Source organism: Cupressus sempervirens, chromosome 3 (assembly GCF_028749045.1).
Source record: "Cupressus sempervirens isolate cs-2001-9-10 chromosome 3, ASM2874904v1, whole genome shotgun sequence".
NCBI classification, from domain to species: Eukaryota; Viridiplantae; Streptophyta; class Pinopsida; order Cupressales; family Cupressaceae; genus Cupressus; species Cupressus sempervirens.
In genome coordinates this window covers 411653509-411665692 of record NC_143120.1, presented here as the reverse complement: position 1 = coordinate 411665692, position 12184 = coordinate 411653509, and the positions used below count along the sequence as shown (strand labels likewise).

The 12184-nt window shown below is 34.0% G+C and overlaps 1 pseudogene; it reads left to right on the top strand.

Annotated features, from left to right (window-relative positions):
• LOC149566759 (BURP domain-containing protein 3-like) overlaps positions 1-9810 on the top strand; it is a 54194-nt pseudogene extending 44384 nt beyond the window's left edge.
• The last annotated feature ends 2374 nt before the right edge of the window (positions 9811-12184 follow it).

The window sequence follows — 12184 nt, the reverse complement described above, 5'->3', positions numbered from 1 at the left end:
AAATACTAACATTAACAAACAAAATGAACAATCCATAATTGACTTTGGGTCAGATAGTGACAATGAACAAGTGCCATGTCAAACTCTAGTGGATGGGTTCATAGAATCCATTAGCATACACAAAATGCAAGACAAGTTGATTGAAGTTGCACCTGCCCAAGACCAATGCCCTATTCGAATATTTCAAGACACAAATGCAGAAGAAATGAATTTTCCAACTTTATTCTTTGGTAGCCCACATGATAATGATATCACTAAAAAATTTAGCTACCAAAAAATAGTGCTATGGAAATTGTCACATTCAGTTTTCTTCAAAATAATTAAGATATTGATACATCAAGTAATGTCCATAATGTGGATAAAAATTCGAAAGGGCCAACTAAAAGAAAGAAAGCTATTGGCAAAAGAAGTCAAGCATAAACCAAATCTAGAGAAAATACTAAAGTTAGATATAAGTTATGTTGACTTTAAAAAAATACAAATATCTCCTGACTACACACAACACCTAAAGAAAAATGTTTTCGCAATGATATGACAACTAGGACCACCTACATCCTTCCTCACATTTATGAGTGCTGAAAAAAAATGGTCAGCACTGCAAATGACATTAAAAGAACTACATACCTCCCACTATTCAACAAATAGACAAAACTTTACTGTAGAAAATGAAATGAATGTACATGAATTAATCAAAAGAGACCCAATAACTTGTGTCTGATACTATAGACGTAGAATAAATACACTCTAAACATTGATCTTGACAGACCAGTCTTTCTTTGGAAGTGTATTAGACTATTTGTCAATAACTGAATTTCAAAACCATGGAAATGAACATGACCATTTCCTCATACGGGTTCACAATGCTCCCATGTATGGAAGACATAGAAATACAAGCATAATATAATCTGTAGACAAATATATTACATGTGACACAAAAGATTTAGAAGCAAATATAGCAACACTACATGTGCACCACCATACAAAATGATGCAGAAAAATCCAAAAATGCACATTGTAGATATAATTTTCCATTTCCACCAATTAAGAACACAACAATACTTGAACCATTAGAAGATACAAATGAAAAAGTTACATTCAATTGCTACACAGATTTGTACCAAGATTGAAAAAGCAAGTTACACCAATACATTTATATTCATAGATTTTTTAGAAGAAATAAGTGTCAATGAAAATGACTACATAATGGCCTTGAGGTCTACAGTCAATCGACCTACCCTTTATCTTTAGAGAACACCTTTACAGATATGGAACAATAGTTTCTCCAAAAAAATACCAGAGCTTTGGAAAGCAAATATAGATGCACAATATGTCCTGAATGCATATGCTGCAACAATGTATTGTAACTCCTATATGGAAAAAGTGGATAGATCGATAAAAAATGCATTCAAAAAAATCTATAAAGACCACCAACAAAAAAATATAGATACCTTAAAAATGATATCAAGCTTAGGAAATGCTTTACTAAACCTCCATCAAATGTCATCTCAACAAGCAGCACATGTTGCACCTTCACTACCCCTAAATCATAGTTCTAGAAAATGCATCTTCATTGATACAAGAGCTCAATATTATCAAATATTTATATTAAAATTAGTGAAAGAATTAAACAAAGAAGATGATGAATTAGAAAATGTAATGTGCAATCAATGATGGACTACTATTTACAACATCCTTAGATAATTTCAAACATCTGCCTTGTAGAATTTGTCTCTAAATATAAAAAGGATGGCACTAAACTTGATCATAAAACCAAGCCAAAAGTAATTTGTTTCATAAACTTCAACAAACATATCAACATAGAAAGCCACTATAGAGAGAAACTAATATTATACAATCCATTCATAATAAGTTAAAATACCCTCAAAGAAAATTCTAATAGTTGGGAAAATGCATACTTGCAAAATCAATCAATTATCCAAAGAAACCGTGCCAAATTCTGCTACACCAAACCTCTGCATGGAATAACATTAACAAAGCTATCTCTAAAGTCAATGGCATTGATGAAAATATCAAGAACACAAGATTTATAGAAAAAATCTCATAGAAGAAGAAAAATATGACATGCAACAATATATTCATACTACACTCAATAAGAGCATCAATAATCTATCCTCAAAACCATTTGCAATTGCAAGACATCCATAGATGATGGACAACAACGAATACTACCAATTGAGAAGATCCCTAAATAGAGAGCAACAAATAATCATTAAAGACATTGTCATGAAAAAGTTAAAGGATCCTAGCACCCTGATACATTTGTTCCTAATAGGAGGAGCAGGAACGGGAAAGACATTTACTGCAACAACTATTTACCAAGCTCTCATTTGATTGTACAACAATACAATTGATAGTTATCTCGATAAACTAAAAGGCCTAATGACTACATATACAAGAAAAGCCGCATACAACATTCGTGGGTCAACACTACATTTGGCCTTTCACATACCTTTCAACAAATTAGAATTTGTCCCACTTAGCACAAAGACATTAGATACAATGTCAAAGACCTATAGTCAATTGCATGTGCTTCTCATAGATGAAATCTCTTTGGTAGGGTCCACATTTTTACGGTACCTTGATAAATGATTGTGTGATATTATACCACTACCTACTAAATACTTTGGCAATATTGACACAATATTTTTGTGGTGATCTCTACCAAGCTCTCCCAATGCTAGACTTGGATGTATTTAACAATAACCCATCTCCAATAGAACTAATGCCCTACAATTTTAGGAGAGACAAGCTAAAGTGCCATTCTCTAACCACAATAGTTTGATAAAATGATAGTAAATTCATTTCTACTCTTAATAGGATACATTTAGGAAAACATAAAAATGATGACATACAATACCTCAATCATGCTTGCTTATACCTCGCGCCACTTGACCCAATATTTCCATACCTCTTTTTTAGAAGACAAGATGTTGACACACATAACAAGAATATGCTATCAATAGTTCCTGGTAACAAAATCATATTACATGCAATTGACCTTCTAGACCAAAACTATATTGCAACATGAATATACAGCCATGCAGCAACCCTACCAAGTCAAATAATCTTAAAACCAAATATTCTTGTTGAAATTATTGGAGGAAACTATAACACAGAAGATGGCCTTGTCAATGGATCAGATGGAATCCTCAAAACATACACAAGATAACAAGACATTGACATAAATTGAATTTGATTTAATGATCCCAAAATAGGTCATCGCCAAATAAAAGTAAATTAGTTCAATACTATAAAATAGAAATTCAAAGAGATTGGGTCCCAATACATCGAATAAGAAGACCAATTTCAAAAATGTTGACTAGTGAACAAGTAAAAATTAGAAAATAGTTTCCAATACAACTTACATGTGCTCAAACAATAGACCGATCTCAAGGGCTGACATTAGATGGCCTTGCTTTTGACCCAACTAGCATTACACAACATGGCTTAACATATATAGCACTTTCAAAAACAAAAGAAATCCACTCACTATATTTACTTAAACCTTTACAATCAAAACATTTTAAAGTCAAACAAACTATTCATTGCAAGATGTCTCACCTCCAAACAAATGCACAATGGGAACTTGAAAATCAGCTAACATGCTTGATGCAAGATTCATATATACTTATATGCACACTAAATACTTGTAGCTTTAGAGCACACATAGAAGAAATTATTAATGACTATGACATCATTGTGTCCGATATTTTGTGCCTCCAAGAGGTCCACTCGCCTCCATCCCATACAAATATATTGCACAAATACAAAAACCATACACTGTATCATATATATGCCATAACAACTTTTGTAACAAATAAATTAATGGTATTGAATAAAAAAGAGCATAAAACACAAAATAGTGAAGCCATAACACTGACACTGCATCATCATGCCACCAAATTTACTATGTCTAATGTTTACATATGACCCAATACTCCCATAGATAACATCTTGGCCATAATGACTGACATCTTTACCTATCTGGTCCAACAAACAACTCTTCTCATTATAGGAGATTTCAATTTAGACATGTCTAACAACAACAAAACAATAGAAAAACTCATATAACATATGAAACAACACAACACACAATTTTCTCTCAACAAAACACATACTCCAAATAGACCATTAATAGACCATATATGGACTAACTCAATCAGAAATATATGTTCCACCTATACAACAGAAGCATATTGGACAAAGCACCTCTCAACTTTCATAAACATTCATTCTATGAGACAATAACATAAAACCCTAGCACTTAGAATCTTCCAACATGGCTCAATCTTCTCATTGCAACTACATTCAATTTAATATTATTTTTACCAACAATGATGGACAGAACCAAAGTAGCAGATGAGACAGATACAATGAGAGAAATGAATCAAAAAAAGTAATAGCATCAATTGCTTCAATATACTACATTATCTACAAAATGACCAACCTTAACATTGTGTTCTTTCCTTTATAACAGACCAATCATAATGGAGACAACAAACCAAACAATCGAAGCAAACACAAACAAGCAAAAAAAACCAAAAAGTTATTAACATGAATGGTTCTTTGCATCTTTTATGGTCCTCCAAATCATGCAACTTAACACCATCTTTCTTATTTTCTAATAGGCCAAAATTAACTTCCGAAAAACCAGTCACTATTGAAGATCTAAATGCGAGAAAATTTGGCAGCACTTTCCACGGTACTGTACTTGTCACCTACAAAGTTGTCCTTGACAAAGCTATAGGAATGCATGAAGTCTTACAAGTTTATTTGATAGATTGCAAGGGTGAAATGACAATAAAATTGACTATTAGTAGCCATCTACTATGCAAGTTTGAGGATAAGATAATACCAGGAACTACAATAGCAATAAAAGAATTGTAGGTTGCACCAAAAATAGATTTTGACCATGGAGATTCTGATTACATCTTACTTTTAAAAGATTCAAGTGAAATTGAAACTATTCCACCACTTGAAAATGAATATAACTTCATCCCAGGCACAATCATAAAATAGCTTACATCTAGTACAAAAGAATATGCTTATGGAATAGTAGGTGCCCTCACTATGGCAACAAAAATAAAAGGAACATAGCACATTCTTGATATCAAAGACAACCATACAAATATGGATAAAGCACTAGTAAGCTTCTTCACTCTATTTCCATTTTCTTTTATACCTTTTTTTTTACAATTTTGATTCATTTCGCAAAATAATCACTATTACTTTTCCAACATAGCTCTACATGAATCAAAGTTTCTCTCAACTCTTCTATCAAATGGAACAATAGTTATAGAAAGGTGAAATTCAATTCTTTCTTTTTGGAAACATTGCAAAAAGGCAAGATCAAAAGCATGCTTTCTATACAACTCCATCAATATATATTTACAGTCTCAATGACAAAAGAACATTGGAAAAACTCCATGCACTCCTACACACCACATTTGAGGTAGCCATTTCAAATACCTTGCACTTATTATTTTCCTACAATAAGATTCAACATTTTGCTAATATTCTTGAACCTTTTTATAGGTTGTTGGGTTCTTGACACATGCAAATGCATATTCAAATCCATTTCACACATTCTGTCATAAATGTGACTACATATTTGATAGCTACACCATACTAAATGAAAACAAAGCATATTGTGTCAAATGTAAAGAGGGATTCAACTACATATATTCTCTTCATGTTAAAGTAGTCATCACTAACAACAATCAAACTATCCACTGCTTTGTAGAAAAGAATATTGCTCAACAAATCTAGCCTTCTTTATAAAACATGACATATGAAGCATATGTCGCTAACAAACTAACAACTATATTTATGTTCTGAGACTTCCAACTAAAAGGAAAGTTTAGTCTGAATCAAAGTAGTTAGATAACTTGTCTTCTTGCACTTGAATATTAGGCCACACAACATATTCATTAGGTATACACATTCATAATGCTTTTTGTTTCTTTTGATTTCATATTAAATCACTTTTTCTATGTAGTGCTAACTTGACTCATATAATCAAATCATTGTACAGGGCTCCAACTACATCAAATATTTTTGTCATATTGCAAATGTTACAAAGTTTTGGTTTCAAATACCAATCATAGTAGTTGATCAAATCTACTATAAAACATGTATGCTATTTATGCTATTTTGAATAGTCACAAGTAACATTCAAGAAAAAGCATTTCATTTTCCATGCATCCTTAACTTAGATGTACAAATTATATAATTTTTAATATAGATATTAATTTCATGTTTTCATGTAAAGAAAAAAGAAAAAAAGGTTCTCCTCTAATATAAAAAGTCATGCCCCCTTTACTGCTCAATGTATAAAGTCAATATGATATAGCTCACTTGAGCTAAACTCTTTTCTTGATTTCCATGTTACAGTCTTATGCTTCTATGCTTGCCAAATAAGCAAATTCCTTTTACCTTTTGCCTCATAAAAATGTAGGAAAAAACATTATAACATCTTCTATATGGTTTTTGTTGTCAATATTCTATTGAACTAGGTAGACATGCATGCTAAGAATCTAGATAGATGATCTTAATCCATAATAATTGCACTGCTTGTTGTTGCTTTCTTGAATTGGGAAATGTAAATCTGCATATACATTGCCTGGTAGATTTGGGAGAAATGTAAACTGTGAGTTTGAATAAGTTATTTTGACCCATTTCCATAAAAGCTCTATTGACTTTTTTTGGATGTCATTGATAGTTGAAGCAATAGTTGCTAGATTAAAATTTAATAACAAAGCAATTGTTTGATTGAGCTCAATGTTGTGTTCTAATTACTGGAGACATGTATCTTGATTTTTTATTTTTTATTTTCCATCAAACACTGTTGATTCCATACTAGAAACTCACTCATCCATAGTCCATAAACCCAATCTGGCTTCCACATTTCTTGCCTTCCACAGTCCATTTATTACTCTTGTACAACATAAATCAAGGACATCATATCCTACTACCACATACCATCACATTGGGTAAAAATGAGGCATCCCCTACTTTCCTCAACACAAACCCTCTTCAGCTGGTAGAACAACATTTTGCTAATTAGAACTTGCTTCTTTGGATTGATATGTCTGAATACATGGAACAACATTTAGTTTCTAGGCTCATCAGTGCTCCACCTGGGTATGAATTATGCAATATGTTTATTTCAGACGGGAACTATTTTTAATTTAATTTTTTTTTTATATATTTAATTCAAACAAGCAATAATTTAGCTAAATCTTAATCTATTATTGCAAATACATTGGTTATGAAGAAAGTGGACAAGTGACCAAAGTAGTCAGAAAATGGCCATATAGTGTTGTTGCACTTAAAAAACCATATAGCTAGATTGCTTGTGTTCTTGTAGGTACCATTTGCTTATTCATGTTTTTCATGTATTTTACTCACACATAGCATATTATATAGCTCTATTATATTCTTTCTTACACTTGCAATATTCACTTTCAACCTTCAACACTTATATAAAAATATGTACTAATCACTAGCACAACCTTAATGCTAAGAAAGATTAGAATACCATCTTGTAATGGTAATATGTGAAATGTTTGTAAAATTTTTGAGGTTAAGGATTTATCTTTGAGAATTTTTTTACTGATAATATTTTAAATAATAATCTATATTCAAACTGGCACCTTTGTTTCCCTTCTGTAGTTTATGTTGATGGAAGCATTTGCTTGGACATTTTGCAAAACTAGTGGAGCCCAATCTATGATGTTGCAGCCATCCTCACATCTATTCAGGTATAACAACTAATTGGTTTATTTGTTAGATATTAAAATATATAGTAGTCATTAGGTAGATATGTAGAGGAAAAAAGAAAATGACCACAAAATGTACTTTCTAGGTGTCAAGTCATAATCCTATTTCTAAGATCAAGTGATAGCAGCTTTGGTCTCATCTGTACAAGTTGTCAATTCATAATTCTGTTTTACAACTTCAGCAATAGGGTCTTTACTATAAATAATTTCTTTGATTTCATTTTTTCAATACCCAAGATCTTTGTTAACAATATAGAAAATTATAGATAAGAACTGCCTAATTTCTATGATTGCTTCCAACTTTTGTCTTATCTAAAATACTTCTCTTTCTTACTAAGAACTTAATGCATGATCTGTTTTATGGTCATAGACCTTGATTTTAATTTTCTTATATTGCAGACTTTACTTTGTGATCCAAATCCGAACTCTCTAGCAAATTCAGAGGTACAACAGAATAAATAACTTCGTTTGTTGGTTTTGAGTAGGTTTGCTAGTTGTGAAAGTTGTGGCTTTGCTTCCATGCATAATCATGGTTTAGGCAATGATAATAGATATGTGGACTATTTGACAATAAAGGGCAGGATTTTTTCATAGCCCATGCAATCTTTGCCCTTTTTCTTATCTTGCTTTGTATGTATATAATCAGTAAACTTGATTACAACAATATTTAATTATGTCTTCACTTGTGCCTAACATCTTTTTCTTGGAATTATTAGTTTAATTTTTTTTCTATTGAATCAACTATCTTTAATTTAAGTTTTCATTTTAGTAACTTGGAGTTCTCCTCTCTTTTCAAGTGTATGTTTTGATTGATCTTTTAAAGGAATTGGACTTTACAACCAATAGTTTCACATGTTAAAGGACAAGTTAATCGTCTAGGCTGTATACAATTCTAATATTATATGTTATGACTCACATACAATATCAATTCAAAATGCTAATTAAACATTCTTCCACACTTTGCATTTCATTTTATATTGCTAAAAATTTTAACTAGTTCAATTTCCCCTTCATGTAATACTGCTTTAGTCAACCATAAAACATGAAGGCAAGAACTTTGGTGTGTGCGCCCCTTGTTATAAATGGTAGGGCGAATAGTACGAAGTCTTCATAGTAGAGCTGCAAATATATATGAAATAATAGGACTGAAACAATTGGTTCATGGTAAACAAACTGGACCGATGATTGGGATGTATCAATGCTGTCGCTTTGATGCTATTTGGCTGATTCTTCTACCACAAGATGTGGCTATTTTTGGTGCCCTAGCTTACAAGAAAATAAATTTTTTTATTTTTATAAACTTACGATAGAAATGAATCCTTTTTGTATGAATAAGAATTTGATTTAAAATACTACCATGTGATAATGTATCCTATGGTTGCATCTGCCTTGGCCATTGATGCAGAGCTCAGCAGCTATTTAAATGGACGAGATCATCCTTCACTCAATATTCCTAAAATAATTCATCTTGCTTGTTTGCTTACCTTCTAACAAGATGAGGACTTTGGCTGTTTTCATTTTTCTCATTGTACGTTTTTCATTTATCATGTAGATAATTTATAATTGATTTTTCTTCACATCACACACTAAGGAGAAAATTAAGCTTAGAAAAAATAAGTCAACTTTGACTATTTAAAACTTTTAGTGTTGGAATGAAGCTTAGTGTGTGATGTTTAAGCCGTCCTCTTTTTCCATAGTGTTTTGCTTTTCCTCATTTTCAATAACGTAAGTTTTCAAGATATCGTTTATTGCAATTCCTTGATGTCGGCCAGATTGACTGATCATGAAGCTCATATGTTTATAGGAATGCTTGAAATTCATTTAATTGTGAAGCTATTGTAGAACAACGCATCTTTCTTTCAAATTTTGCATTTGTTTGAATGTGTGACTTGTTTGGTATATATGACAGTCATTAGCAGTCTGCGGAGCAGTGTATAATTTGGAAGGTGAGAGGGAAAGTGTGATAGCGTACTCGCGGGAGAAGCTGCCCACGACACCCATTCCATAGAGTGTGTGAGAACTCATCTCCGCCGATGATGACAAAGAGGCGTCGAAAATCAACGGCAAGAGAGCTGGGATGCAATGTTTGATACGCTTGGTGCAGGAAAGGGAAAACATTCCTAAACCAGATGAATTGTCTTCCAGTCACGGATCTTACGCTGTAGATCCTCAACTTTTCAACTACCATGGCAATTATATTAGCTTGTTTCTGCAAGAGAAGAATTTGCAGTGCGGAACAAAAGTCTCTGTGAACTTTAGAAACAAGCAGAAGCGTCTTCTTCCCCGCGCCGTGGCAGACGAAATCCCCTTGTCTTCCGAGAAGCTCTCTTTGACGTTGAAGGAGCTCAATGTAGCGCCTAATTCCCTCACCGCTGTGGCCATGAAGAGGGCGTTACAAGCCTGCAAAAGACCTTCTGTGGCTGGCGAAACAAAGTACTGCGCAACATCGGTGGAGTCCATGATCGACTTCACCACATCGAAGCTCAAGAGTAGCCGTTTAACTGTTCTGGGGAGGAATGTTCTGAAGATGTCAAAATATGGGAAGCAGGAGTACACCATCGTTGGGGTGAAATTTGAGAGCGAACCGGACAAGCCGATGACAGTTTGTCAGTTTGTCACCTTGTGAAGTATGCGTACAGGGTGTATTATTGCCATGAATTGCACGGGACAAAGGCTGCGAGAGTTTGGGTGAAGGGCGAAGATGGAAAGACGATGGAGGCAGCGGCCATCTGTCACACGGATACCAGCGCTTGGAGTCCCGAACACACGGCACTGCAGAAGTTCAATCTGAAGCCAGGCGGTGCTTCAGTCTACCATTTTACTATCGAAAAACACCTGGTGTGGGTGGCAGCTAACTAGGATCCACAGCATGCTTCTCTCCTCTCTCTCTCTCTCTGTATATATAAATAGATAAATAAATGTGTTGTGTGTTAGGGAGTGGCAGGAAACTCTGTTGTAGTTTGTTGGTGTGACGAGCAGTAGCTCTCTTTCTGTCATCTATCAGTGTACCAGTGCCTGTCTGGCAGGGTGACTCTGGATATACGTTTGTGGCTATGTGTCTGTTCAAGTTATTTTGTTTTCTACTAATTGGTATTTATAATCTGTGGTGAACTTCTCAAACACAGTTGTTCTTACGTTTCTGGAATGGTTAGAGCACTGTTTCTTAATTTTTCGCTTGATGTTTAAGGGTGGCCCTATTTTAGAGCCTTTTTTCGATATGTTTCGTGTGAAAAATCAAACTATTGCAGTCACTGATTATTAATCTCCTATCACAAATGATTATTAAACTGCTGAAAATAAATTCCCAGCTAATATCGAAGAATAACACAACTGCAACTTCACTTATAAAATATGGAAAGAAATGTGCAACACAATGAACACAATATTTTTGGACAAATTGTCCCTGGAAAAACCCCTAAGGGAAAACCAGTTCTACAGATGAGGAATTATATTAAACTTCAACAAATCAAGAGATACAAAATTCCTTGCCTCTCACTAGCAGAACTCCGACAACCTCCTGATTTCTCCCGCTGATATTCCCCACTGCTATCCCCACGCTAACACTGCAAGACTGTTTGCTAACACTGCAAACTGCTTCACAAAAGCTTCTTCACTGTGCCCTTGCTAACACTGCAAGACTGTTTGCTAACACTGCAAACTGCTTCACCAAAGCTTCTCCCTTCCTCTCCAAATGCCCCCTAGACCCCTTTCTATACTACTCTCATTGGTAAACCAACGACCGAGATTAAATCAAACCAATGGCTGAGATTAAGACAACTCAACAGCCAATAATAGAATTGGTTGCAAGGTGTCCAAAAGGGAATCTCTAAAATTAGTAAATAATAACCATTTACTAATTTTTGGCAAGTGGACAAACAGCTGTCCAAACCACTCATAAATACAACCACTATTCATATATAAGGATGAACAGTTGTCCAAGCTACCCATAAATAGTGCTACTATTTTCGGGTCAGAAATAATAGCTATCCAACTAACAATAATTAACACTCCCTCTTAGCGAGGAAGCTGTTCTGCATGAAACCCATCTTATCTCTGAAGAAGATAAATTTGGCCTTTCCCAAAGCCTTCGTCAGAATGTCTGCTACCTGCTCATCTGTAGGTATGTATTGTAGTCGAACAACTTTCTTCAATCTGCACACGTGGGTCTCTTTGTTGTGTGCTACAAAGCCTTCTGGTTGTTCTATGTATACCTCCTCCTTCAACTCACCATTGAGGAATGCTGTCTTGACATCCATTTGATGGATCTGCCATCCCATCTATGCTGCAAGTGAGATTACAGCTCGTATAGAAGTATACCTAGCAACTGGAGCAAATGTCTCCTCATAGTCTATTCCCTCCTTCTGAGAGAATCCCTTTGCCAC